The 23,146-nt window shown below is 40.1% G+C and overlaps 1 pseudogene; it reads right to left on the bottom strand.

Moving 5' to 3' along the window:
* Positions 1 to 3,128: 3,128 nt before the first annotated feature.
* The window catches only part of LOC137503246 (zinc finger protein ZFP2-like), a 59,956-nt pseudogene continuing 39,938 nt past the window's right edge, over positions 3,129 to 23,146 (bottom strand).

Below are 23,146 nucleotides of genomic sequence, written 5' to 3'. Positions count from 1 at the left end.
TCTAAATTATCAATAACTGTATCATGGCTATTGATATAAACATTATGAGCAAAGTCTTTCAAAGTAAATTCACGAAGTTTTGCAGACCTCATCTTTAATGCACCTAACAGTTTGATCTTTCTTTCAGACTCAAGAATTCATTCCACAGAGGCATTAGAAGTGCAACCACTCAATCTCCTGTAGAGACCAAATCTTCTCTCTGAACTGTCTGTCTACAATTTTGTAGTAAACACATAAGACCAGTGGTAATTATTGAAAACACATTGTGGTAAGTATGTGTATCAAAGTAGTGTATGTTTCACTTGTCAATCTTCCTTCTGCTTATGACATGTGCCTCAGTGCATATATGTTTTAAACATGTAAGGAATGAAAGGTTCATGGTACCAGGACCAGTAATTGGACTAGCATCTTCATTCCTAGTATATGTATCTTTCATGGGATACTGTACGTTACAGACTGACCACCACTTTTGAATTAATTTTAGGAAATGGATTGTGCCATCAGAAACATCTAAACCTTGAGCTTTAAGCAAATACAAATCAGCAACATTCTTACGATCAAAGACTTTACTGCTAATTACACATTTTGCACCTATTGTTGTTGGATACAGAGCCATCCTAGATAATTTTGAAGCCATTTTTAGTAACAATTTCTTCTCTGAACGAAACAGCTCTTTATGATCTGAAAATTTGGCCTGAGTAGTTATAATTTACAGACTGGCTCTGTACCAACATCAACACTGACCACATCACTTAAAACATCAACTGTCTTATCAAAGTTTGGTATAATAAGAGAATGTCACTGCCCATATCATTAGTTCTGGAGAGTATCTTATTTGATTAATTACAGAGAGCTGTAACTGTTCCGGGACAAATTTTACTTCACTAATTCTCTCTGCATTAAACTCACAGGTCTAACTCAAGTGCATTTTTTAAAAGGTACATAGAAAGAATCATCAGAATAACTTGTGAAATGACTTAGCAAAGTGTAAAACTTCGTCCATCTGTCATATTTCCGGTCTTCACAATCACTAAAATTCTCTGTAGGCAAACACACATTTTTGTGAAACATTTGAACTGCAAATGAACTTGAAACTTTAAATCTCAATGTTGCAATCTTAATACATGACTCATCATCCACCTTCACAAACAATGCATAATCTTCCTTCACTATTCCATTGAATGGTTCAACGAATTTCTTCTGAACTTCACAGATGAAGTAGTTAAAATCTGTAAAATTGTCACATTCACACCACTTAACGAAATAACGTATAAATACTAAAAACACCACAACACATAAAAATATCTAGATAACCGATAAAAGGACACTGCAACACTATTTAACACATACAAATATTCGGTGGAAAACAAACCAAAACCAAACCCCATGGCACTACAGCCCATGAAGGGCCTTGGCCTACCAAGCGACTGCCGCTCAGCCCAAAGGCCTGCAGATTGCGAGATGTCGTGTGGTCAGCACGACGAATCCTCTCGGCCGTTATTCTGGGGATTTCGAGACCGATTCGGTGGAAAATTAAAATCGCGAATTCCAGTAGCAAGATAACCTCAACCAACCACACACGTGAGCGGTACAAACCGAACTGAATGTAAACACGCCCCACACGCCGTCTACACGTGGCCCAATGTGACAGCCACTTTGTCACGTATCTATATATGCATTCCGGTCTGATAATATTGTAGTTGGTCCGTGTTCATACGTGAAGAGAAATTGACAATCCTTTCCAACATACGATAAGTCAAAGACGCCAAAATTTGGTTGTTTGAGATGATAGACGACGCGAGGAGGCTGGGTGGTGCGTATACAGACGTAGAAGTACCGCACGATTGAATTTACTGAAAAGTGTTTCTTATTTCTACAACAAGGAGCAACATAATAAATATAAGAGATCCGTCCGACTCCTTGGCTGAATGGTCAGCGTTCAGGCCTTCAATTCGGAGGGTCCCGGCTTCCAATACCGGCAGGGTCACGATTGTAACTGCTTCTGGCTCGAGGACTGGGTGTTTGTCCAACACTCTCCTCTTCATATTTATGCAACACTACCAACACGCAATAGTGATTACATCCCATCACGTAGGCTTGGCGTCGGGATGAACATCAGATCGTAAAACAGAGTCAAATCCAGATGTGAGACACATCTTGCACCCACGACCCCACTGATGTGGGAATAGCGGTAGAATATAACAGATCCATGCCATGGCTGCATGTGACTTATGTTAAATTATCGACAAGAAGCACCAGCAGCCTCAGGAACTTGTAAAGAGAATACACGATTATGTAACATAAGTCGCGCGCAGTTGGTACGATCTCAAAATTGACCCTCTTCCTTTCTCCTTACCAGGATGACGATGAAGTGTTGTAACTGCACGTACAGTATTTTATAATTATTCAAGTTAGTTCACGTACGTAGATTACTAAGTACTGTTCATTAGGTAGTTAAATATTTCATGAAGTTCATATTTTCTCGTTGTCAGAACGTCGAACATTTTCTTTAGTAAAGTGGACTTAGCTATGAAGCATGGTTCATTTACCACGACGCCATCAAGAAACACTGTTTCTCGTGCATTCCGAGACGGAAGTGCGCTGTGTGTCGACACACGGCTTCGAGGAAATTCGCTGTGGCGCATCGAATGTTTCGAAACAGTCAGCGGTGACATTCAGCCAATATTTACTGTTAAAACTGTATTTAAATATACAAGAGGCGGAATAATTCAGGCTTATCGCATTCTATGTTGTACATAGATAATCATGATATAAAACTAGCAATAATTCTTCTTCTTCTACAATTTCCTCATCGCATGTCCGCTGTCATCACGGCGATCGACTCTTGTTCCCAGCAAGTCGGAAAAGTGTGGTGGAACGAAGCCCACAACATTCTCGTAGATTATGTACGCAAGATTTTCTCCTTTTTGCCCTACTCCTCTTTCCTTAAATGTCATCTATAAGATAAACTACAGGAGGTCACTTATTCATTTGAGACAGTCCCATAAAACAGTAAAAATTACAAGAAAGATGATAAATATTAGAGTGGTGCTGCCTAGTACCAGATACTAGCACTAGTATCAGAGGGATGTTTTTCTTTACGTTGTCCTTGGACCTCCCAATTCACTTTAAAGACTTCCATGTCGTCCAGGACTCTTCGTAGTAACAGAGAAGCTTCTGTTCAAGTTTCTCAAGTTCCAAGCGATCTGGGAATTTGCGGTTCCTGCTTCAAACATGGTTTCATTTGGATCTGCAAGTAGACAAGTTGATGTCTATGGAGAGGGCGAACTGTACGTCTCCACATTCGCGGCTACTTCACGTCGAGTGTCAGGTGGAGCTATTAGTTTTAGTTGGTTGGTTTTAGATACCCTGCGATCAGTCAGTAAGCTTCTACGAGTGCAACGTAGAACTTCTTGGCATGTACAGATTTATACCATACAGCTGTGGCACTGTTTCTGGATGAGCGGCCCAATCTGATCATGTCAAAGCATTGTGAGAGGACTTTTGCCTCGGTGTTGGAGCAGTGATAAGTGCAAAGCTTGACCTCAGATACTTAGGCGTATCACTGTGTTCCAGTACATTTCCCAATCACTTCACCTGCAACTATCAGTATTCCCCACGTGAAAAGCATATGTCTGGTTCTTTGATGGATTTGGTTTGAAATTATTATTCCCTAAACGTATAAACCACCACATTACCCCAAAATTTCCAATGATATGACCAAAGTACTCTACTTTCTGATATTGTACGTGACCTCCAGCTCGGAGTACTGTAGCCCCACATCTCGAAGGATGGTGTGCAGGCGTCAGCAACATAAAGAAAACCGGGTGAGTTAGTAATGCGGTTATGGGCGCGCGCTGTGAACTTGCATCCGGGAGGTAGTGGGTTCGAACTCCACTGTCGGCAGCCCTGAATATGGTTTTCTGTAGATTCCCATTGTTACATGGGGCAAATGCTGGGGCTGTATCTTACGAAGGCCACTGCCGATTCCTTCCCACACACAGGCCTTCCCTATCCCATCGTCGCCATAACACCTATCTGTGTTGGTGCGACGTAAAGCAAATAGCAAAACCACCATAAAATAAGACAGGACATACACAACACTGAAGTAAACAGGAACAGAGAAAATGAAGTGACACGGGATTTAAATCATTATCTTGAATGCAGTCCTTGGGAACTAGTTTCAACAGGACTGCTCATACTGTGATCAAGTACGCTGGTGAGAGACCTAAAGCACTCCACATGTTCCAGTGATGTGTCAGGTACTGTCAACTTTATGGGTTGAATGGCATGTTTTCTTACGGTCACTAAGTTAGTATTTTTCGTGTTTAAACTCAGAACTTTTTTTGACCAATCAATTTGCCAATATCTGTGGATTTTCATCACTTACTGCAAACAGAAAAGTATCATATGCATATTGCGGATTATTTATTTATTTATTTATTTATTCATTTATTTATTTATTTATTTATTTATTTATTTATTTATTTATTTATTTATTTATTTATTCATTTAATTTATTTATTACGATTTATTACGATTCAATGGGATGGGTTGAAAGCAATTGTTGAGGAATGTGAAAATAGGTTTGTACCTTTAAAGGTGGTAAGGAATGGTAAAGATCCCCTATATTATAACAGGGAAGTAAAGAGACTAAGGAGGAGGTGCAGGTTGGAAAGAAATAGAGTAAGAAATGGCTGTGGAAGTGAGGAGAAATTGAAGGAACTTACTAGGAAATTGAATCTAGCAAAGAAGTCAGCTAAGGATAACATGATGGCAAGCATAATTGGAGGCCATACTAATTTTAGTGAAAAATGGAAGAATATGTATAGGTACTTTAAGGCAGAAACCGGTTCCAAGAAAAACATTCCAGGAATCATTAATGAACAAGGGGAGTGTGTATGCGAGGATCTTCAAAAGGCAGAAGTATTCAGTCAACAGTATGTAAGGATTGTTGGTTACAAGGATAATGTCCAGATAGAGGAGGTGACTAATACTAAAGAAGTATTAAAATTACCTATGACAGCAGTGACATTTACAGTAAGATACAAAAGTTGAAAACTAGAAAAGCAGCTGGAATTGATAAGGTTTCGGGGGATATACTAAAGACAATGGGTTGGGATATAGTACCATATCTGAAGTACTTATGATTATTGTTTGCATGAAGGAACTTTACTAAATGAATGGAGAGTTGCTGTATTAGCCCCTGTATATAATGGAAAGGGTGATAGACATAAAGCAGAAAACTTCAGGCCAGTCAGTTTGACATGCATTGTATGTAAGCTTTGGGAAAGCATTTTTTCTAATTATATTAGACTTGTTTGCAAAATTAATAACTGGTTTGATTGAATTTTGGCATTTAATAGGGTAGATCATGGGAGACTATTGGCAAAAATGAGTGCAATTGGACTTGACAAAAGAGTGACTGAATGGGTGGCTCTGTTTCTAGAAAATAGAACTCAGAGAATTAGAGTAGGTGAAATTTTATCTGTCAATGTAAAAATTAAGAGGGGAATTTCTCAAGGCAGTATTATTGGACTTTTATGTTTTCTTGTATACATCAATGATATGTGTAAAGAAGTTGAATCAGAGATAAGGCTTTTCGAAGATGACGTTATTCTGTACAGAGTAATAAATAAGTTACAAGACTGTGAGCAACTGCAAAATGACCTCGATAATGTTGTGAGGTGGACAGTAGGGAGTGTATGACGATAAACGGGGATAAAAGTCAGGTTGTGAGTTTCACAAATAGGAAAAGTCCTCTCAGTTTTAATTACTGCGTTGATGGGGTGAAAGTTCCCTTTGGGGATCATTGTAAATACCTCGGTATTAATATAAGGAAAGATCTTCATTTGGGTAATCACATAAATGGAGTTGTAAATAAAGGGTACAGGTCTCTGCACATGGTTATGAGAGTATTTAGGGGCTGTAGTAAGGATGTAGAGGCGAGAGCATATTTGTCTCTGGTGAGACCCCAACTAGAGTAGATTACTTGATTCAGGAACTGGAAAAAAACCAATGAAAAGCACCTCGATTTGATCTGGGCGATTTCCGACAAAAGAGTAGCGTTACAAAATTGTTGCAAAGTTTGGGCTGGGAAGACTTGGGAGAAAGGAGACGAGCTGCTCGTCTAAGTGGTATGTTCCGAGCTGTCAGTGGAGAGATGGCGTGGGACGACGTCAGTGGACGAATAATTTTGGATGGTGTCTTTAAAGGTAGGAAAGATCACAATATTGTAACAGTAAATGTGGTACTTTGGTAGACATGAGACGCAGGGCATGTACCATTCGTTGAAGTGCGTACAGAGGGAGAGGGTTTGTTTAAAAATAAATCTTAAAATTTTTCCCCTGAGTTTATTAACAAATTCAAAGACCATTTTCATCATATTCTCAGAAACCATTTTCCAATTGTTCACCGAGCATGTCACCTCTGTACAGCAGATACTGTAGAAAATGTTCCTCGTCCTAGGGCTGGCGATGTCCTTGGATTCCGGCAGCTCCTCCTTTTCCCATACCAGTGAATCACCATTCCTCCCCCGATGGAAGTTCTAGAAGATCCATCCGACGTCTTGAAGATCCATACGGTGCTGATGAAGGGCGTTGAGGTAGTCCTCGTAGACGATGAACGTGAATGAACATCGTTAAGCCTTCGGGCGAGTTAATGCAAAGACTGCTTCTGCACAGATGAGAGGAAAGTTTATCAATGGTTTTAACAAGGTTCAAACACGAAAAAAAGGTATCTTTGAGAGTTTATCACACGGTGAAATGTCACTAAATTTTGTGCCGTGTTAAATGAAAAGAAGGCCACTAGACTCGAATGAGCATGTAAGTTTAATACTCATAAAAATAAAAGTCCACTCGAAACTTATCGTCGAATTTTAACAGAGTCACTTGAAGTTTGTGGCACTTGGCATAATGTAAAGTAATGCCGCACGACTCAGTTGTTAGTTTGAAACATTGTTCAACGTAATTTAATTGGATTAGAAAATGAAGATGTTTCACTCGTGAATTCGAACTCATTCACGTATTGATAATAACATCAAATTAAAAGACGAAATTAATCATGTATTGACAGTCCTCGGTTCGACTGTTCGTAAAATCGAAACGCACAACTGAATGTTCGTAGAATTGAAACGTGCTGTTTAGTATAATTGAAATGCACAGTTCACACATGCACAGTTTACAGTTCACGAGCTAAAGTTCATGAAATGGTAAATTAGTGACGTGGTCATGCTTGCAATCGAGTAAATCTGGATTAAAACACAGTCTCATAAACTTGAAGTATTTAGTACTCTGTAAGGAGCAAACTGTTCTAAGTCCTGTCCAGAACATTAAACTTCAAATTACGAGCACTCGAAAACGTTCGCAAGTCTTAGACACTCGTGTAGAATAAACAGTCACTTGATAATGTTCAGACGAAGCACAATTTATATCACGTCCCGTCGGAGTAAACGTTTATCACTCACAGTATAAAGAAATCCGTACAAGTCCATATTCGACGCGATTGGGTCAAAGTCTACGGACTCGAAGATTGATAGCCGCTTCACGCTAGATCACGGTCTTCGCGAACCGACTGTATGAACTCCACTGCCTAGCGTGCACATACACACTCTGGCCACACACTCAGGCCACACATTGCTCTGCTGAGCGAAGCAGTACTGTATTTATATTTGATCCGGGCCTCCACATCTCGTTCCATAACTTCATCGCCTCATGTCAGATTTACGTGAAACTCTGCAGGAACGTAGATAAGGGATCGAGTTACACGATGATATTGTTAAATATGTTTAATTATTATTATGGGGAAAGTTATTACCCGTAGTAACTCGAAGAACATTCCACATCAGTCTAGGCTCTGTGTTGTGGTGAGGCATGCTGTGACGTCACCCGCTCTCTACGTCACACGCACACAGCTGTTGCTCGCCATCCAGTCAGTCTTTCGTAGCCGGCCCGGAGCGTAACGCGTAAGTTTTTAAAATTTCTATTGCGGGGACTTAATTTTGTACCGCCGTTACGGTACATCTCCCCCTCCTCCTGGGGAAAAGAAAATTCGATAGGATTTTCTTTTAATGATCTCTCCTGAAATATTTCTTTAGGTTGGCTGCATTGTAAATGCCCTCGATGCTTCCATCCAGCTTATTAATTTTGTATGCCCCGGTTTCGAGAACCTCTGCAATTCTATATGATCTTACATAAAGTGGGCAAAACTTTGCATAAATGCGAAGTTCGGGGTGCGAAACAGCTGGTTTTCTTATCAATGGCCAGGGAGTTTAGATACGGAGTGACACATTTAGAAATGATACCATTATTCTCCATCTCTTTGATCACCGTCCTGGCTTCCTCTCGGTACTTCTCAGGAACTGGATAGGGCCGTTTTTTATAAGGAGAGGTGTCCTTAACATTCAATTGGTACTCAAAATCTCTAATAACGCCGGGTTTGTCATCAAAAACATCAGGAAATTTCTCAAATATTTGTCGAGTTGCCTCTGCCATGCGGGAATCGAACTCTGGGCTTTCAGCCGCACTGGTGAGAAATATGAAGTGATCACGACCTTCGTCGAACACATCCTCAATAATGGGCACTTCCTGGCCCTCGACGGGTCCCCCTTGACCGGGTCTACCCTCTTCGCAATCTATTTCATCGGCAGGCAGAGCATCGCTCATGTTGCCTCCGGTTTCTATGAATGGGGTACCCAGACCTTGGCACTTCAAATTATTACAGTCTACCAGCTGCAACTCTACAGAGTCGATGTTAAAAAATCGTATGACGTTGGCAGGATAATCAATGATTCCCCCATACTTGGCTAGGAAATCTAACCCTAGTATGACGTTGAATATCATCGGCGAAATGACTAGGAATATATGCTCCAACTGGACACCTTCAATGTCAAATGTAACGAAAGCTTGAAATTTACATTTGATATGCCTGTCCGGTACTATCCCTTTAATTTTGATCTGTGCGACTGGTATCAATAACATGTCTTCTCCCCCCTTCCAACATTTCAATTAACCTCTCAGAAATTAATGAAGCCTGAGCTCCAGAATCGATTAAGGCGGTTACGTAAAGGGTATCCAAAGTAATATTAATAACTGGATGTCTTCGTTGGACCTTTGGTGTTGTACGAGTGGGATCTTCATACAAGAGATCTGAGTCATCCAAGTACCAGTAATTAATATTAGTGACAGAAATTATTTCTCCTCTACTCCGGTTTTCAGGCAATCTTATTGTTGTGTTGTCGAAGTTTTTCTTAATTGCGCCTGTCGATTCGGGATTTGTCGCAGGCTTCGTGTTCTGTCTTTTGGCGTGCTCTTGGTATTGTAAAGAGGTAGCGCCAGGTAATCCTTCAACCCGGTTTCGATTCTGGATATATTCGCGAGTTTCCATCTTCTTTCGATCTCGGCTCTCGGCGAATCTCCATCTCGAGTAAGCGACTCAATGGGTTTCTTCCACGTTTGATTACGTCTCCTAAATCGCCGGAAATGAGATAACGAATCACTCCGTGGTTCCACTTCCTCACGGGGTTCGGGATTCGATCTCGGCGGGTTGTTAACTTCGTCTTAGCAACCCTGGGAGGATTTTGTGTATGGGCAGTGTCAAGTTTCCTTAATAAATAATCAAGTTGTTCTAGGTCATGAACATTGGCTGCCACAAGAATTTCTTGTACATGCGCCGGAAATTGTAAAGTTACTACCTGTATTAACTCCTGTTGTGGCAAAGGAGGATCAAAGAATTGCATCTTCTTTAATTGAGAAATGAGAAAGTCAGAATATCGTGAAGAATTAATCGCTGTGTTGTATCTCCTGGAGTACAACTGTAGCTTAATCAAATGTTGAATTTCTGAATTCCAAAACCTCTTCAACAAGGCCTCCTTGAACTCATCATAGGTTTCAATGTTAAATTTAAATGCTGTGTACCAATTTCATGCTTTCCCTTCCAATAATCTAGAAGCTATCCTCAATTGATGATCGGATAGTACTTTATTCTCTTGAAAGTACTCTTCAATGTTGAGGAGGAATTCTGTCGCTGTGTACTCTTCCTTTCCGGAAAATTTTGCAGGTTTATCGTCTGATAATTTTAAAACTGTGGAAATGCTAGAAGTATCTCCGCTAGACCCTTGACATTGGTGTGTAGACACCTCCTTCTCCACCTGAGATATCCTATTATCAATGGTCTATTTTTCCTTGCAATTCGACGTTGATAGTCTTAACTTGTCCACGGATGGAGTTTTCCACGCTCTGGACTTCCTTTTCGAGGTCCTGCTTCACTTCATTTACGTCGCGGCCTATGCGAATGATTTGAGTACGTGCGCTATCTAATTGGGTTTTTACATGCTTATCTGTTTCCTCTTGCTTTGTTTTAAGTAAATTAACCTCATTACTTATTTTCTGGAAGTTAGTCTTAAAAGATTCATGGATGTTATCCTGAATAGAGGCTATTTTTGCTTGTGCCTGTTATAACTGACCACGAGATTCTTTAAATTCTGCCTTTAAGCTTTCAACTTCCTTAATCAATTGATGTGAGGTGGGAAACGAAGCTTTTAAGTCTTCAACTATTTGTAGTTTAAGGTCTTGTTTTACTGTTTCTAAGTTACGGATGAGGCGTTCGTTTATTTCCGTAAACTTAGAATTAATCTTCGCATTAGTTTCTGAGAATCGTTTTTCAATTTCAGAACCAGCTTTAGTATGCCTATTTTCCAAATTAGCATTAACTTCGGTAAACTTGGTATTAATTATTTTAGTTACTTGTGTGATACGACTTTCTAAGTTGGCTGCAGTTGCGGCATTGGCCTCATTAATACGAGTGTTAATCTCATTAATACGAGATTGTAAAGTAGTACCTAATTGAGCAGTTGCAGCATTGGCCTCGTTAATACGAGCTTGTAAATCAGCACCTACTTGAGCATGCGATTCGGCAATACGTTCATTTATGCTAATCTTAAGAGCTTCAATAGCAGCTAAAATATTTTCCATTTTGATGGTAATGTATTTAAACCAAGCAACAAGAAAATCATAAATCACTTGAAAAGAATTCAGATATCACCATTATTGTCCAATGGTTAAAAGTTCATGTTCAAAGTCATTCAAACATTCTCAAAAAGAAAATTCTCCAAGACATTTAAGACACAAAAAAATTATCCCATATCACTGATAAGACTTCTTATAAAAGAAAAGTTAAATCTTGTTAGAAAGTTCTTTGGAATGTTTAATGGCTATTCCACACAAAGCACTGGAAATGTATCTGGATTAAGTTGCTAAGTCACACGATTTTCGTGCGATTTTGTCTATCACTGCACTTCTTAATTTATTACTAGTATTTCAAAATTGAGCATAGAATGGTCAAGTGTCAATTTAAATTCTACTGCACTCATAATTAAGTTCTTATATTGCTGAAACGCTAATTTCTAGTTCTACTGCACTCCAAATCGGCCCCAACACGACTGGGGCGCAAATTTCTCCCCCTCTCATCTGTAACAGTAAATGTGGTACTTCGGTAGACATGAGACGCAGGGCGTGTACCATTCGTTGAAGTGCGTACAGAGGGAGAGGGTTTGTTTAGAAATAAATCTTAAAATTTTTCCTCTGAGTTCATTAATAAATTCAAAGACATGTCACCTCTGTACAGCAGATACTGTAGAAAATGTTCCTCGTCCTAGGGCTGGCGATGTTCTTGGATTCCGGCAGCTCCTCCTTTTCCCATACCAGTGAATCACCATTCCTCCCCGATGGAAGTTCTAGAAGATCCATCCGACGTCTTGAAGATCCATACGGTGCTGATGAAGGGCGTTGAGGTAGTCCTCGTAGACGATGAACGTGAATGAACATCGTTAAGCCTTCGGGCGAGTTAATGCAAAGACTGCTTCTGCACAGATGAGAGGAAAGTTTATCAATGGTTTTAACAAGGTTCAAACACGAAAAAAGGTATCTTTGAGAGTTTATCACACGGTAAAATGTCACCAAATTTTGTCCCGTCTTAAATGAAAATAAGGCCACTAGACTCGAATGAGCATGTAAATTTAATACTCATAAAAATAAAAGTCCACTCGAAACTTATCGTCGAATTTTAACAGAGTCACTTGAAGTTTGTGGCACTTGGCATAATGTAAAGTAATGCCGCACGACTTAGTTCTTAGTTTGAAACAATGTTCAACAAAATTTTATTGGATACGAAAATAAAGATGTTTCACTCGTGAATTCGAACTCATTCACATATTGATAATAACATGAAATTAAAAGACGAAATTAATCATGTATTGACAGTCCTCGGTTCGACTGTTCGTAAAATCGAAACGCACAACTGAATGTCCGTAGAATTGAAATGTGCTGTTTAATAGAATTGAAATGCACAGTTCACATATGCACAGTTTACAGTTCATGACCTAAAGTTCATGAAATGGTAAATTAGTGACGTGGTCATGCTTGCAATCGAGTAAATCTGGATTAAAACACAGTCTCATAAACTTGAAGTATTTAGTACTCTGTAAGGAGCAAACTGTCCTAAGTCCTGTCTATAACATTAAACTTCAAATTACGAGCACTCGAAAACATACGCAAGTCTTAGACACTAGTGTAGAATAAACAGTCACTTGATAATGTTCAGACGAAGCACAATTTATATCACGTCCCGTCGGAGTAAACGTTTATCACTCACAGTATAAAGAAGTCCGTACAAGTCCATATTCGACGCGATTGGGTTAAAGTCCACGGACTCGAAGATTGATAGCCGCTTCACGCTAAATCACGGTCTTCGCGAACCGACTGTATGAACTCCACTGCCTAGCTCCACAGGCCACACACTGCTCTGCTGAGCGAAGCAGTACTGTATTTATATCTGATCCGGGCCTTCACATCTCGTTCCATAACTTCATCGCCTCATGCTAGATTTACGTGAAACTCTGCAGGAACGTAGACAAGGGATCGGGTTACACGATGATATTGTTATATTTGTTTAATTATTATCGTGGGGAAAGTTATTACCCATAGAATCTCGAAGAACATTCCACATCAGTCTAGGCTCTGTGTTGTGGTGAGGCATGCTGTGACGTCACCCGCTCTCTACGTCACACGCACACACCTGTTGCTCGCCATCCAGTCAGTCTTTCGTAGCCGGCCCGGAGCGTAACGCGTAATTTTTTTTTTAGATTTCTATTACGGGGACTTAGTTTTGTACCGCCGTTACCGGTACAATATAAAGAGATAGAAGATTTAATACAATATGTAAAAGTGACGAGAATCTAATTGTGATGGGAGACTGGAATATAGTGGTATGCAAAGGAGGATAAAGTAATATAGTAGGAGAATTCGGATTGGGACAAAGGAACGAAAGAGGAAGTCGGCTGGGTGAATTCTGCACTGATCATAATTTAGTCCTTGCTAATACTTGGTTCAAACACCACAAACGACGGCTGTATACGTGGACGAGACCTGGAGACACTGGAAGGTATCAAATAGACTTCATTATGATTAGGCAGTGATTCAGAAACCCGGTGTTGGGTTGGAACACTTTCCTGGGAGCAGAAGTGGACTCCGACCACAATTTGTTGGTCATTAAATGCCATCTGAAGTTAAAGAAATTGAAGAAAGGAAGGAATGCAAGGGGATGGGATCTAGACATGTTGAAAGAAAAGAATGTGAGGGATTGTTTCAAGGAACATTTTGCAAAAGGATTAAATGAAAAGGCTGAAGGAAACACAATAGAGGAAGAGTGGATATTCATGAAAAAAGAAGTCAGTAGGGCTGCTGAAGAAATTTTTGGAAGGAAGAAAAAATCAAGTAAGAATCAATGGATAACTCAGGAGATCCTAGACCTGATTGATGAACGACGAAAATACGAAAATGCTGGAAATGAAGAAGGCAGAAGAGAATACAAGCGATTAAAGAATGAAGTGGATAGAAAGTGCAAGGTAGCTAAGGAAGAATGGCTGAAGGAGAAGTGCAAGGATGTCGAAGGTTGTATGGTCCTAGGGAAGGTAGGTGCTGCATACAGGAAAATTAAGGAAACCTTTATAGAAAGGAAATCTAGGTGTATTAATATTAAGAGCTCAAATGGAAAGCCACTTCTAAGAAAAGAAGACAAAGCAGAAAGATGGCAAGAACATATCCAACAGTTGTATCAAGGTAAAGATGTAGATGATTTGGTTCGGAGACAGGAAGAGTCTGTTGATGCTGATGAAATGGGAGACCCAATTTTGAGGTCAGAGTTTGACAGAGCTGTGAGTAATAAATAGGAACAAGGCTCCTGGAATTGATGACATTCCCTCTGAATTACTGACTACCTTAGGAGAAACCAGCATGGCAAGATTAATCCATTTAGTGTGTAAGATGTATGAGACAGGAGAGTATAATTAATTTATCTCCCATTTAAAAAAATATAAGAGCGGAAATGAACAATCAAATCAAAATCACTTCAAATGCAATGGAGGTGTCTACCTTGGTGGCAAATGGCTCACAAAAATATCTTACTATCAAGCATTAAATTGTCAATGAACAGACAGGAAGACAATTTCCTAAAATACAGTATTATACAATTTACACTAACTTTTTCTTTTAAACACACAGCTCATCATTAATAAATTTACAATATTTACAAAATTTAACTAATGATGATGATGATGCTTGTTGTTTAATGGGGCCTAACATCGAGGTCATCGGCCCCTAATGTTACGAAATGGTATGACAAATTAAAAGTCCAAAATTCTCAACTGACCAGAACTCAATACGTGAGGACGAAGAATGAATGAATGGACATGAATTTAAAGCAATCAGTGGATGCGACCCGCAATGCCTTACATTCACAGAAACTTACGTAAAACAATAGGATTACTGACCAAGGGACCGTTGCTATAGCGTAACACTGAATGGATGATGCTTGCAGTCTAAAGGGGGTCGAAAATCCAAGTTATCGGCCCCGCATAACGCTAGTTTCCTCTAGGAAGGTAGAATATGGTATTTGTCATGTTGCGGTACTAATCAAAAGTAGCAGAGACTTGCGGTATTCCACAAATTATGGTACTACACACAGGTCATGAAATTCGACATGCAATATAGACCTATGGGTTTTCTCACCTTGCGTCGCCATTTACAGGCAACGCAAACCTATGGTGTTCATCACATAAGAGTACTAGCCACAGGGACCTGCACTATCCTGCGGTGTTCCGCATAGAGTGGGTACTAATCACAGACAAGGCAGGACCATGGTAGCTATCATCTCATGGTCCCGCTCATATGGTGGTACTAATCACAGGTACTGCAGAAGCCGATCGCACGGTGCTCCTATGATACTAATCACAAACCTATTTGGTACCTAATATAGTGGTACTACGCGCAAGTAAAAGCGAACCATGTTGTTCTCCGCATGGTGGTACTAATCACAAGTAGTTTCGTGGTTCCTTGGTCGCCGCTTACGACAGGCAGGGAATAACGTGGGTGTATTCTTGGTCTGCGTCCCCCAACCCACAGGGGGGTTGTGTGTTTGGTCCGCGAGAGGTATTTTATTTCCCTCAAGTCCGCCAGCAAGCCGCTTAAGACCCCCTATCCGCCACCTGGGACGCGCCACGTGGGAGTATCACTTCTCCCCCTGCTACGCCAGCGTAGTAGGTTCGTGGAAATTTTACTCATAATATCCTCTGTATTTAAAAACATTATCAACTCATATACAACATGTGGAGTTATTTCAAACAATAATATACAACTGCTATTAGATTAAAATTTACGTTGCATTTATATATTTTATTTTCTTGTACTTTTTGGAACCTAACTTGCATAGCGACCTGCTGCGTCTTAACCCAAGTCCTTTCGCCACTGCTTTTTAGATAACTGATAAGAGATAGGAATGTGAAAAGGGACACACTGTAGGATAGCAGTAGACAACTTAGCGTAGAAAAAGCGGAACATTTGTAAATATGTAAATTTAAAATTACCTATATATTTGTGAATATTCAGCAGAGAATATGCACACATACATACGGGGATGGAGGCACTTCCGTGTATTTGTACATGCACAATTTTAGGAAAATAAATAAATTATAGTATTAATAATAAATACTATCTCCAAATATTACCCAATACTATTCCTTGCTTCCTTTTTCCTTTCTGCTGATACCTATTTCAAGAATGACTAGCTATTTTATTTATCCTCCTATTACCGGAGTAATAATGTATATCCTCTCTGTGAATACTTCAGTGCTGGCAGCATGGCCATTGAAATTCGTGTCTTTAATGTGGTTTGCCGCTGCGTTATTCATCAAGTGATTCATGGTCACAGATACTATGGTTTTCAATATTTATAAACATTAACTTCCACCGGCTTTAAAGTTATTAATGAGCCCATCTGCGGTGTATGGCCAGACAGTGCCTTTTCCAGTATTCTTCTGCATTCTAGTGTCGTCGGTATGAACCATCTCGCCACTCTCCCCCTCCACCGAGCGAGTATGCGCACGTAAACATTGCGACTGTGGTCTGACTTCTGGCCTCTGGGTTGTCGCCAATAAGGTTCTGTGATGGAAGGACGGCGTGCTTCTGCGCTTGGCGGGGTGGATAGACCCAGGGTGAAGTTGGTTTGATAGGGCTTACGCCCTCGTCAACTTTGCAATTTAATTTCAAATTTTGTTATCATTTAATGCACTTCGCCTGGAATTTTTGAGTGCACTCTAAGGGTTACCTTTACCATACGTAAGTAAGGATATTATGCTGAAGCGTACTGACGATTACGGCAAGATACTACACTGTAACTGTTTTTTCCAACTCATCTTTAACTTGTTCCAACTGGTGAACTGAATATTTCTAAATGCCTTGTTCCCCCATTGTGAGGGAATCCTGAAACCTGAAATTTCTGAAGCTATTTCGAAGAATATAAAGATTACGGAATTTCATGAGCTTGTACTATCAAAATTTATCCCTTCTTTAGCACTGCAAAATTTGTTTCCGCAATATTGTTTTACGACTCAACTATATCTTAGACTCGAGGTTTTATTGCATGGTATTTCGAATTTCTGTGCCAGAAGAAGGAATGGTGGCACATATTCTGAAAGGTTTTCCTCCCTACAACCGATCCTACCTACTCCTCAGGAAGAGCCCGACTAATTTTGTGGAATTAGAGGCTGCTTGTACCTTTGCTGAATATGTCAAGCACGGGGACGCGGCCAGACCCATCTGCCACCCTCCTCCTTTTAACCCGGCCTCGCCTCAATCTAGGGATAGTGGAAATCTTAAAAATGATATAATTGTGGATTACGTGACCACCTTCGGAATGCTCGCCCGTCAATAAAGCGTAGTACTGGTCCTTGTTCTTATTTGTGTGGGTCGAGGCAGCACATTAAAAATAATTGCCCAACCTCTTTCAAAAAACGCAATCAATGACTGAAGGTTGATAGTAATACTTGTGAATCTTGCCACTGAATTTTCTGTGGATTCAGAGAGTTATTTGTCGGGAGGAATGTAATAAAATCTCCGATTTGGTTGAGTCTAAAAGTACCTTCGCGAAGGCAGAGCTGAATAATGAACCGATTGTTGCTTTAAATGACTCTGGTAACGTCACTTTAATATATGATGATGCTTGCTTTTTTTCTATTTGCTCTACGTCGCACCGACACAGATAGGTCTTATGGCGACGATGGGATGGGAAAGGCCTAGGAGTTGGAAGGAAGCGGCCGTGGCCTTAATTAAGGTAGAGCCCCAGCATTTGCCTGGTGTGAAAATGGGAAACCATGGAAAACCATCTTCAGGGCTGCCGATAGTGGGATTCGAACCTACTATCTCCCGGATGCAAGCTCACAGCCGGTAATTTTACTTGGAAGGTTCATTGCTTGGTATCTCCGAAGCTAGCTTGTAGTATTATTTTAGGCACTGACTTCTTGTCAAGGACCGGATTCGTTTTAGACCTCCAGGCTAGACAATTCTACTTTAAATTTTCCTCAAATTGTAACGTCGATATTATTGATGCTCCTTTGGGTACCTTCAGAATTTCTTGTGTAGGTAGACCGCTACCAGGGAAGAACAATGAAATCGATCAGTTGGATCTTGATCATTTGGATTATCAACAAGCTAATAAAGTTCGTAACTTGTGCCATCAATATCCTGAGGTATTTACCAACAAGTTAGGACTGACGGATGTATTGGAGTACGATACTGAACTGTCTGTCAACCAACTTGTTAGAACTCCTCCTTACCTCCTTCGCCTCCTCGCATGCTAGAACTCTAAAGGAATATCGACCAAATGCTTGCCAATGGTGTCATCAGACCGTCCATTTCTCCTTATGCCTCTCTGGTTTACCTGGTACCTAAACCCTCCGGAGGATACCATGCCGTTGTCGATTACAGATCCCTTAATCCCACAAGCATCCTGCAATCTATTCCTTTGCCAGATTTACATGTTTTGGGTGGTTCTCCGCCCATGTTCTTTACCGTGTTAGATCTAAATCAATCCTATTATCAGATTCCGCTCTCTAAAACTTATATTTCCCTGAACCGCCTTCATCAAGGACTGGAATATTTATGAGTACCTCAGGTTGACGTTCGGACTATCTTGCGGAGCAGCTGTTTTAACTAGATTTCTGAATTCTATTCAAGGGGATATCAAGTTTAAGTTTGTTTTCAATTACCTTGATGACTTGTGATCTTCTCGAATACCTTTGAAGAACACGTGGATCATGTCACGGAAGTCGTTGAGCGTTCGTAATAGGCTGATCTTACTGTGAAACTATCCAAGGTAACCTTCGCCAAGCTATATATATCCTTTCTTGGCCATGTCGTGTCGCCCGACGGAGTCTCCGTTAATCAATCTAGGACCCAGGCTATCAGAGAATTCCAACCACCTAAGGACGTAAAAGGTGTTGCACGCTTTGTGGGTACGGTAAATTTCTTCCGCAAGTTTATCCCGAATTTTGCTGTGGTACCTCACCCCTTAACTATCAGAGGCGTAAGGATGTCAAGTTCACCTGGGTCCCTCCCAACAAGAAGCCTTTGAAACTCTGAAACTTGCCTTATCGAATGCTCCTTGTTGGCCATACCCGACTTTAGTAAACGTTTCATTGCACAAACTGATGCCTCTGGAGAAGCTGTTGCTGGTGCACTCTTTCAGGACCATGAGGACGGTCGTAGACTCGTTGCCTATGTGTTTAGGATACTCAATAATCTGGAGAGTAAGTACTCAATCTATGAGTTGGAATGTTTGGCCGTGCTGTTTGCACTTGAGAAATTAAGACCCTTTATTGAACATGTAAATTTCGACCTTGAACCGACCCGAAAGAACGGGCAAAATCACTAGATGGGCACTTAGGATACCCGCTTTTAGTTTTCAGGTTAAGCGTATCAGAGGTTCGGAGAATGACACCGCTAACAGCTTAAGTAGATGTAATATTGTTAGTGTGGGCGCCATTCTTCCGGATCTACCTTTGTTATACCATGAGTTTGGCGATCAAAACGCTGATCCTGAGTTGAATGAAATCACCGACAAGCTTTGTGACGGAATGGTAGTAAAACCTTATTCTCTGGTGAAGGGTGTTCAATGTTGAAAAGGTCGAATTGATGCTAATTTCATTATTGTTGTTCCCAAGGTCCTAGTGCCAATCATCTTCAAATATTATCACTGTTGACGCATTGGTGGTCACTTAGGCACATTTAAAACTAGGCAGAAAATTAGAAAATTCTTCATTTGGAAAATGGTTAAGTCCTGTAAATCTTGTGCTATCAGTAAACACAACCTGAAGAACCGTGTTGGTTTATTTTCATCTTCAGAAGCCTCTCGGCAGATGGAAAGGTCATTCATCGATTTTGTAGGTCCGCTCCCTCGCTCTACCTTGGGAAACATTCATATCTTTGTGTGTATTGACGCGTACTCTGTTTTCTGGGATTATTCCCACTAGATTTATGACTTCTCGTACGTCTATTAAGTTGCCTTAATTCTATCTTCGCATCCTTTGGTGTACCCAAGTTTCTGGTTTATGACAATGCCAGTGCATTCACTAGCCACTTGTTTAAGAAGTACCTATTCGAGTTGAGCATTTCCCATGTTACTACAACTCCAAACTATCCAAACCCATCTTACGCCGAGAGAATGGACAGGAACCTGAAATCTTCCCTGATTGCATATCATCACAATAACCAATCCAAGTGGGATTCTTGCCAACACTGGTTAGCCCATGCCTTCAATTCTGCCACACACGAATCTCATAGTAAAACTCCCATGTTCCTTATGTTCTGTTACACCCCGTATTCTCCTATGTCCAACGAACTTGGTATTAATAATCTTCCCGACCTGGCTAAACCCATGTTCAGAAGAAGAAATTGTCGGTATCCTGTAAGACAGGCAGAGATAAGTACAACGAATGTAGAAAGTAAACTAGGTTGAAAGCTGGTGATCAAGTTTTTGTCAGATCCTATACCATTAGTACAGAAATTAACAAATTGTATGCTAAGCTTGCTCCTAGGTATCAAAGTCCCTGTACTATTTTACAGTTTTTGTCTTTATTATCGGTACTGGGGAGTGACCCCATCACCAAGAGGATTAGGCGAGATCAATTTTCCCAGTTAAAATCAGGTTATGTGTGATCCCTCTTCTCTCTTAAGGGCTTCTTGATAATACGTATGGTATGTAGTTCGGACCTGCGGATGAGGGCTACATTTCAGTAAGAAAATTTGTTTAATTATCTTTAGATTATTTTGTACCTATTCTGGATGCGTGTGAATTTTATTTAGTAACTTTTCCATGTATAGTATTTTTGTTTTGAGTATTGCTTCCTGACCGTATGACCTTTTTCTCCCAAGAAATTGTTTTTAGTAGTGTGCGAATTAATTACAACGTGTTATGATTTTCTGCACCAAATCTTCTGCATTCATGTCTCATGTCAATCTTAATATCACTGTGTAGTAGCTTACTACCGTGTACTTGTTACCATTGTATTTTAAAGTGTGATTGTGGTTCGTGGCGTGTGGATCCTTTCACTTGCGCTATTGGCACCTATTTATTTAATCGTTAATATCTCATTGCTCCTTTGGTTTGGGCGCATGCCTGCTCTGTCCATCATAAAATTGATTCTATCCTGATCATTGAAGATTACTAAATTTTCATCATTAATTTAATAATGTATTATGTAGCAGCCTTTGCTTTGTAGCAAATTTTGGAAAATTGTATATAATATTAGGTCTGTGCATTGTTGTTCACTGATATGAAAACTGTTAAGGTGTCCTAACCTGTATTTATCTTTAACTGTTCTAGTATTCTATTGCCTATGTCTTGTTATCCGACTTTAATTTGGTGATATAACTGTCTATTCCGGTTGTGGTATTGTTAGCTGTGCATTAAACGAACCGAGTAATCTGTTAGGTTAGTTTCTTTATTTGGGGGGTTGACTAGGAACTGGATAGTACCCAGTGTTAGATCCTATTTGTTGAGTTTTGGATTTGCCTGTGGATATTGGTTATTGCGGAACTCTGTCGATCGGACTTGGTGGTGATTGTCTGTTTGCCTTTACGGCATGGACTTAACTGTCTTCACTGCTTTCGGTCTCCAACTTCTGGTGGTACGATTTCCTAATTTCCGATTGGTCTCATGCCCAACTTTTAATCATTTCTGTAATCAGTTGTGAATTACCCGTTAACTGAGTGATCTATTTCTAGTCATTCCTGTCCTTTTGATTTTCTGGTGAGTAAAATTTTACCCTATCTACCTTCTCAAAATTAGGCATCTGGGTTTTTCTTTCTGGTAATGGTGGTTAACTACGTTGTTATTTGTTGTATTTTTGGGGAGCATGTGTTATTAATTCTGCATTCTTCTACAGACCTTACTTGCCTGGTTTCTGTCTCTAAATTGGTGTATTATTCATGAAGTGTGTTAATCTATTGAGTTGTAACGTCCATGTCGTCCTACCTCGTCTACTTGTTATGGTGGTGTTATTTTTCACAAATTGCACCAATGGATCCTCTCCTTTCGAACCTAGTAGGTAATGGTTTTGGTCCTGAGTTAGTTATGTTGTAACGGTACGTGATTTTGTTTAAAGTTTGCATTGTGAGGTGGCATGATGGCTTCACGGCATGTCGTTGAGGATAGTTAGTGCTCCCTTCCCCCCCTTTTTTGCTAACGCATGTCCGTTGAGATTCATTAAGGTTGTATTGTTATTGTGTAGTACAATTAAATGGTTATAACACTTTGGTATGGTCGGTATTGCACTTAATTTACCCCTGTGTGCCCGTAGATTGGGAAATAAATCCTGGCATGCGTTTACCACTCTTCTTAGAAAAAGCCTGGTCTGCTTGCATGTAATTTGTGATTCCTGTATGACTTGGTCTATTCTTGTTTTGTTTTAATTCTCTGCATACCCAGGTAATCTGACGTCATCATGTATTTATCCTGTACTATAAAGTTCATTTTGGATTAACCTGCCAGTCTATTGGTCCTTTTCTCTCCGGAGTGTTTGTATCCGTTGCTATTAATTTTTGGTCATCTTGCCGTTCTGCGGGGCGCCAGTTGAGTATGAGATTAACTAGTGCTTCATAGGTGGTATTGAAGCCTCCGACTATTCGATGATCGGGTCTTTTCGTGGCGTTTTCTCCTTCTTCATCGTTCTATTGAGCGTTTTCCGTCGTCCTAGTTCATGATCTACCATTTAAATTTTATTTACCTTGTTTCATATATATTTCGCACGGTACCTGTGGCTGTGTGGCTACAGTGTGAGTCTACGGATGTCACTTGTTACTGTTCCAGATTTGTCCGAGATCCCTTGTGGATAACCGGTAGGGAATCGTGTCAGGTCTATGCTCTCATTTCCAAATTGGCCACTTAATTGAGGGGTATTTCTAAAACAGTTATTTAAATGAGTATTCCATGGTTGATGTATATGTTTGAAAATTCGGTGAAGTTGTGAGGAATATAATTTAAGATTGGGTGACACTTCTGAATTTCTTTCTGCCATTTTCTGTCCTGCTCCACCATGGAGTTAATGATTGTGTTATTATGAGTTCCTATACCCTAATACTATTCTTGACTTGGTGTTGCTGATACGCGTATCCACCATCTGAAAGATCTTGAAGTCTCAAACTGCAGCTAACTATATTCATCTTGCCTTGAGTAATTATTTACCGTAACCCATGGATATTGATCTTTTTCTCATGTCCAGTTTCTCAGTGTTTCTCTTATTTGTGAGTATAACTATATC

Source organism: Anabrus simplex, chromosome X, assembly GCF_040414725.1.
Source record: "Anabrus simplex isolate iqAnaSimp1 chromosome X, ASM4041472v1, whole genome shotgun sequence".
Lineage (NCBI taxonomy): Eukaryota > Metazoa > Arthropoda > Insecta > Orthoptera > Tettigoniidae > Anabrus > Anabrus simplex.
Note: the sequence above shows the minus strand (reverse complement) of the source record. Positions and strands in the feature narration are given on the sequence as shown.